This window comes from Styela clava, chromosome 15 (genome assembly GCF_964204865.1).
Source record: "Styela clava chromosome 15, kaStyClav1.hap1.2, whole genome shotgun sequence".
NCBI classification, from domain to species: Eukaryota; Metazoa; Chordata; class Ascidiacea; order Stolidobranchia; family Styelidae; genus Styela; species Styela clava.
Genome location: NC_135264.1, coordinates 5246134 through 5252133, shown reverse-complemented (window position 1 = coordinate 5252133; position 6000 = coordinate 5246134). Strand labels below are relative to the sequence as shown.

General features: G+C 33.8%; 1 long non-coding RNA gene across 1 annotated transcript; it reads left to right on the top strand.

The window, feature by feature from the left end:
- The first annotated feature begins 2499 nt into the window (after positions 1 to 2499).
- On the top strand, positions 2500 to 5967 carry LOC120334277 (uncharacterized). Its single transcript, XR_005568442.2, has 2 exons — positions 2500 to 2620; positions 3841 to 5967. It is a non-coding gene; the product is annotated as an uncharacterized LOC120334277 (long non-coding RNA).
- Positions 5968 to 6000: the final 33 nt, after the last annotated feature.

The window sequence follows — 6000 nt, the reverse complement described above, 5'->3', positions numbered from 1 at the left end:
CAATTTATAACAGTATGGTGAAAACTATTTTTATGTGAATTAAATAAAGTGTTTTTTTCCCCATTTCCTGGCATATTTCAGATTTTTTTAAACAAATTATATTTATATTGAAGCCAAATTAGCATACATCTCCTATTGAGTAAGTATTGGATTTTTTTGGAAAGTTAGCAAAACCCAAAAACTGAAATTGCTGACAAATGTTAAAACTCCACGAATTGATTTTCTCGCTCAGAGAGGTCAGCAATACCTATAGCAATGCATCATATTCCAACACTCCAACAAAGCAGCATAAAAATAACATATCGTTTAAAAGTTCCATATGGAGTCATATATATAAGTGTGCCATCACCTAACAAAATTTGCATGCCAATGGAAATTTGGTCATCTGGATCATCAATAGTATACTGAACAATGTACTAAAACTTGCTATGTCAGTTTCATCTTGACGTCACAAGATCGAAAAAGGTGATATGAGTCAATAAGTTTCCACCATTGCTATTTCAGTCTGCAGATGTTTGAAAATTCCCGATGTTACTCCATTGAAAATGTTGGAATTCAATTGAGCATATAAAAAAAATATGAGTAGTTTGTTAACAGCAAAATGCAATCATGCTCCACGTTTGATGTGTGACTGAAAAAGTCTCGGATAAAAAGAAGCCATGCACGGTCGTATTTACCTAATACCTCAATTCTAAAGCTACGAGAATTCGATATATGTGATAATCTGAATGCAAGGTGTATTTCTTTCGACAAAATTATAAATATCCTCTGCTGTACTAAAGGCATATGACATCTTCATGTGATACATACGAATGGCCATGATTATACTTAAACAACGCTGAATGTCGTTTATTCATGTTTCATTCTCATTTCACTCAGCTTCGATTCGAATCAAAAATTTGTAAATTTTAGGGTGCGATAATTCTTCTTCGGCTGTTCTTGCTTATTCTTCCTCAAAAGTGGCTTAAGGGCGATGCGAAAACGAGGGCTACTATTTCGTCGCTTTTGACTGATAGTGGTTGCAAGTTATATAAGAATTGCATGGAGATTCCGATCAAAAAAAATCACTGGTAGAATGAAAACTATACTAATAGCGTTTTATTATCGTCATGTTCTACCCAATCCAGTTGGTAGAGGCGCCAGAGAAAATATCTAAGCTAAGCCATATTTAATTCCCATTCGCTTTATTTAAAAACCATATGCTTAAACGCATTATATTTTGAATAGGCGTATATTTATTTGTAAAGTTCTGTAGTTATAAATAATATTCTTTTTTGGTTTTGTCATTCTAATTTTATTTATCAAAGACGGATATGGGGCTCTCAAATTCATCTTTAAAATTTATACAAGTCAAAAACAACTCGTTTGATGTATCTTACCTCACCATCTCACCGATTGAACAATTATTGTTTAAACAATTTTTGCTAGAAACTTGATCAGAGATCAATTTATATTTATGAGACGTGTAAATAATATTCAGGTCCTGACCGCTAAAGTTACTGTCACTGCTCTTAGAAGAACTGTACCCTGCATTATGCCAGGTAGGTATTTCTAGTTAGTCTTTTGTGCGCTGTACTTTATCTTGTAGTTACCAAAAGTTATACTTTCAATTAGTTGTGTTTATTTATATGTAATCTTCATAAATTGCGCAAAGTTGGAGTCGGAATTGCTATGGGATAAATGGTGTTTAAATATTCTGACTGGTTATGCTTTCTATCCTATATTCTATATCCGATTCCTATCCCATATTCAATGAAAAAATAAATAAAATAAAAAAAACTCGTGTTAAATTTTTTTAATGTCGAGGTTCAACGGAAAGTAGAACCAGTTTAATCATTTTGAATCGTATCAATTTCTTTAGCGCACCAGGGATGAGATCAGGCTTTTATCGACACTATCCCTACTAAAAGTTGAAGACCATGACATAAATAACAATCCCATACGTGAAGTTTACAATCTCCAAAAAGAGGTCGATTTCCTAAAGAACCTGGACAGGGACATTCCCAAGAGATTTTAAAATTCCCAAACCTGTTGTATCGAGCCTTACGGGTAACTCTTACGGTTTAGAGTCGACTCTTGACAAAATGATAATGGAAAAATTTCAGAAGACTGTTTATGTATATAATTATATTATCATATTAACGCAACGCACGCCAATTCGGTTTATCATTTTATACTTGTCTAGACGTAGTTGGATTGAATTTATGCTTTAATTAATAATCGAAATGTTTGGGAATTGGATTATGAGAAAAAAATTATAAATATAAATAAAGAATATTTTGATTGTTAAAAAGAGAAGAAAAGTGGCAGTATCAAAAAGAAACAAGAGAAAACCGTTGGTTACTTATAATGAAGAATCAAAAAACGGATCTTATTTCCACTCTAATTAGTCACCAATGATTATTTAATGATATTATTATGCCTGATTACATATCCACTGGAACCGGTCTAGCAGACTACGAAAAGGAACTATTTCACGCTTCAGTGGTATGCGGGAATTTCAAATTGATGCTATCGGTCCACAACATTGTAGCACCTATCCAGGAGGTCTGAAAGTGACCTGCACCTTCCTGCTCAGTTGCTGTGTCGTGCTACGAGAGAAATCACCTCGGTCGATAGGGTAAGTGAGTTGCTTTTTTCAACAAATAAAAATTTAGCTGGATAATTGCAAGTGGTGGGACCAATGCGGCATATTGCTGTATTGGCATAATAGGTTGTTGTTTTGAAACAGAGAATTAAATCTTGATGCCTCGTTTGCAATTCTGTTTTGGATACAAAACACTAGCAAAATTCTCACTAGAGTTAAATGTGTTTGTATATGGTTTGGTACTTGCTCTCGAAGTACGTATACCAAGATGGCGCACAACCTGAACATAGTATGTGTACCAGATTAGGGTTCAGGTTGTGCGTCATCTTGGTATGAATACTTGGGGGGGGGGGGGGGACCGATTGAACCACTTCATTAGACTACATAAAATAATTCACAAATGATGTATAACGATGTCATCAGGGACACGGCAAAGATTTTCAAAATCGGAAGTCTTCAAGCAATGGCTTTTAAAATAGTTCCACAAAAAGGTTAAAAACCACTGTGATAAATTGAATACAAGTATTCAATATGTTTCAGACGACTGTGGTTAGAATTTCCTTTTCTATTTCAGTGGAATATTTATCCAGGTTGTAGGTTCAAGAGTGTGTTTTCACTTGAGTATCTGGTATCGAAGCCAATTTTTTTTATTAGCTCTTGGTTGAGGACGTAGTCGATTGTAATCTTTCTCCATCGTCTTGATATAAATATGCCATATGGTTAAAATTCCCGGTACAGACCCAGTACAGGGTTCCACAATTTTTCATCCAAAGTGCAAGATCTATAATATATATATATATATATATATATATTTCTCTAATTAGAATCAAATTTCATTTCAGATGTATCTTTATAATTTAACTATCTACACTCAAAGATCATTTTGCTTTTTCTATATTTAGAGTATAACAACTCTCAAGCCTAGGAACCTTCGAGCCAGTACAATTCAGGGGTTCCATGGTGCCCTAGGTTTCAAATCCGAAAGTCCATATTAATAATATATGTATATTGTTCAAACAGAATAAAATTCTCTTTTAGGTTTACCTCTATAGTTTAACTTGCCACACTTCAAAGATCATTCTGTTAGTTTATAAAACTCTCATGCCTTATGAATATCACACACAGGGGGCCTCTAGTAGCTAGCCTCTGAAATGTTTCATTAAGGTCCACTCCACTGAAAAGTTCAAAAACGCTGATATTTTCATTATATACCAATTCTTTTATTAATAACATTCATTTTTACAATTTTTCAGACGTGGACCCACATTTGTAAGCCTATGAAGCAGGATATAGCCTATAACATCCGAAGTGAATCGAGCAAACATGGAAGAATTCTTTAAAAATCTATGATCTCGTGCAGGATAATATCCAGTGGATGTCAGAAAGGATCAAGAAGAATCCAGATGATAAGTTTTGGGATGAAGTTAACAAAGGCCTTCTGCATGTTCAAGGATTCAAGTTGAGGAGCCGTTAAAACGCAGAGCATTCGGGTCTGGGCATTGCTCTGCCTTCGTCAAAATAGTCACTGACAAAACTGATAAAAAAGATTTCTTTTCTGCCATGATACTTTGTCGTCATTCGAAAGCATGCTTCGTATCATGAAACGATATAATTCTGTTCTCACTCGGAATCTTTTTCTAGTTTATCTAGATCTGTGGTTTTTGCAGATAATTTCTACGTATTTGCAACGGGGTTGGTAACCATGGAAACTGCAAACGGCAACTCGAACTTTGATTTGTGGGAATTCGTTACGCCAGAAACTGTCTCTGAGTGGCTGAAAAACATCGCAGTACGCAAATGTGTCTCATCTCGGAATGCCTGATAGGTTTAATTTAACCATCTGTTGTTTTTATGGGATAAATAAAGTCAAGTCTATGCTAAAACTTAAGATTTTAAACTATTTTTATCATTTTTAATCATAATTTATAAATTTTTACTCAGATTCATTTAATATGTATTCATTACTGGTATATTAATGCTGAATTATCGTTTTATATTGAACCGTGCCTTTGCTGTAAGTGAGTTTATGATACTTCTCTAATACGTAGCTAAGCCGCTATAAATCTTAAGACTATTTAATGGATTTTTTGTTTTCATGTGTCCATAAATTCCCTTTACAATTATAATATGGTTATGAAGTCAGTTCCCAATATATCTTAACCAGGTATATTGTTTTTTATTCAATAAATGTTCAAGTAATTTCACTTCATTTAATACATCTGTGAGGGCCAATCCAATATTTGGTATCTATGAATTTTAAGTAAATTTAAGACTTTATGGATACCTATCTATCTATCTTGTTTTTATGTGTGGCTCCCATATCACTTAATTTTTGCGTCAGCAGCCCTTTACTAAGCGAGTTATTTAACCACTGATAAGCACTGACGTTTTTTAGAGAGACTCGAATCTTCCTGTTTCAGCTTGGCCAAACCCAAGTGGAGTAGATTTGACCTGCATTGGGGGTAAATTTCCAAATTTGCGGCGAAAATTTTTCAAATTTGCTACAAGAAAATAAAAACTTAAGAACCCCTAAACCAATTTCCTATTTTATCAACCTACTCAGACCATCACTAATACTATAGTTGTAATACCTAATCAGTTTTAGGAGATCATTATCTCAATTTCGTATGAATCCAATGCTCACATTTTCTAAGGTTGTTTTACGAAAGATAATAATTTGTGCAATTGAATCTTTTTGCCTTTGAACGGATCTTATTTATGTTATCTTGCTCAAAGCTGGTAGGATAGATTTGAGCTGTCAATGGCAAACTAGACTTCCTCGACTATATAGATCAGTGTTTTTCTCAAACTTTTTAGGCATCGCGCCGCTTTTTATAATTTTCAAGTCTCGCGCTCCACCTCAAAAAGAATTAGCTAACAATAAACTACATATACCAGATGATAAAGCGAAATTATGTTTTATTCAAAAAACACACCGTAAATCTCCTGAAAAGGCGGGCAAGATCAAATCTAACAAATTTGCGCCTCGCCGTTTGAGAACTACTGATATAGAGTTTTTTTCCTTCTTTGGGACTTGATGAACCTCAAGTTTATACTGTTAGGGAGGAACAAAAAAGAATCGATTCAAAATTTGTCTTTGCCAAAATTTAAGTCTACAATTTTTGCAGCGCAGAGCCGGTTGGAAGTCTATATTTTGCTTAACCCGGAGTCAATAGTCGATTGTAAATTGGCCCCCATTCACAGCCCCACTTTTAACCTCTGTATTAGTTATTATAGAATTACGGTACTTTTATATAACATCCATTTTTAGATATCGTGCTATTTTCGTTTTTAAAATAAAATTCTGTAACAGTATTTTATTATGATTCATTTTTAATGTGAATATTTATTGCAATAAATTCATCATATACAAAATATAACTGCTTTGCGTACTTTATTCCATTGTATTCTCA